Source organism: Macrotis lagotis, chromosome 1, assembly GCF_037893015.1.
Source record: "Macrotis lagotis isolate mMagLag1 chromosome 1, bilby.v1.9.chrom.fasta, whole genome shotgun sequence".
Taxonomy (NCBI): Eukaryota; Metazoa; Chordata; class Mammalia; order Peramelemorphia; family Peramelidae; genus Macrotis; species Macrotis lagotis.
Genome location: NC_133658.1, coordinates 733421996 through 733423373, shown reverse-complemented (window position 1 = coordinate 733423373; position 1378 = coordinate 733421996). Strand labels below are relative to the sequence as shown.

General features: G+C 45.1%; 1 pseudogene; it reads right to left on the bottom strand.

Annotated features, from left to right (window-relative positions):
* Positions 1-360: 360 nt before the first annotated feature.
* LOC141506455 (dnaJ homolog subfamily A member 3, mitochondrial pseudogene) lies at positions 361-1160 on the bottom strand (annotated as a pseudogene).
* Between the last annotated feature and the right edge of the window lie 218 nt (positions 1161-1378).

The window sequence follows — 1378 nt, the reverse complement described above, 5'->3', positions numbered from 1 at the left end:
TCTTGGTGTATATGCAAGATGAACTTAAACTTAAAATAGTTTCCTCAAAACATCCATTCCTTTTTTTTTGTAATCATGTTTTTAATCAGATGCTGGAGTTTTCTCATGTAATCTAGAGAAAAACGGGAAGTCAGTTAAAATTTCACAGTGTTCATTTTTTTTCTTTTTTTTTTTAGGTTTTTGCAAGGCAAACAGGGTTAAGTGGCTTGTCCAAGGCCACACAGCTAGGCAATTACGAAGTGTCTGAGACTGGATTTGAACCAAGGCACTCCTGACTCCAGGGCCGGTGCTCTATCCACTACGCCACTACACCATCCCACACAGTGTTCTTTCAATGAATAAGCAGAACAGGTATTTTCTTTAAGAATCTTGTTGCATTCCTGTGCCACTGCAGTAATGACACTGCTGAACTTTGGTGCCAGGTTCATTTCCTTTGCCATCACACCGCTCACATGAGTCATTAATGTTCACAGTAAATTCTTTGTTAACACCCTTTGCAGCTTGAATGAATGTCAATTCCATGATATACTCCTGAGGATGATCAAATACACTTTGGGAATCTCCAAATGAAGATCCTGAAAACTCCCCAAAGATCTTCCTAAAGAGTTCTTCTGGGTCAACAGTAGAGCCACCTCGCCAGCGGCTCTGTCCAGAACATTCCTGTTCCAGATTCAAAGCCAGCTGAACCATAAGTATCATACTGTTTCCGCTTCACTTCATCACTTAAAACCTCATAGGCTTCTGCTAATTGTGAGAACTTTTCTTTAGCTTTAGGATCATCCTTATTCGTGTCAGGGTGGTATTTCTTGGCAAGCTGATAATAGGCTTTCTTGATTTCTTTCTGGCTGGCAGTTCGGGGTACTCCTAATATCTGATAATAATCATCTTTGGCTGAAGAAGGGGAACTTGTATGAAATGGAGCAGTACAAATTAAAGGGTAACATTTTATCCCTGAGAGGCTGCCGCTGGGTCTCAATGTCAGGAGTCTCCCTGGGACGCAGACCCCCCAGCCAGGCGCGAAGGCGGCGCCACTTAGCCTGACCCAGAGAGACCACCACGGGGCCCTCCCCGGGTGCCCTAGCCCCTTTCCCCGCCGCGGCCGGCAGCCAGGGGGTCCCCACAGCCAGCGACAACCAGCGTGAGGAGCACCTCACCTCCATCTTGGCTCGGGGACCCATCCATTCCTTTTCAAATTTACTTCCAGCCAACCAACAAGTTAACTGTTTCAGCTGATTGATCCACAGTAGACTAGGCCAAGTAGGTCACTCCTTAGGGTTGCATCTTCGCTAGGTTTAACTGTCAGCAAATTCTTCCCTGGACTCAAGTACCTACTTACACTGGTGATTCTTACAACCTTTCAAATTTCCAAACGTTATAA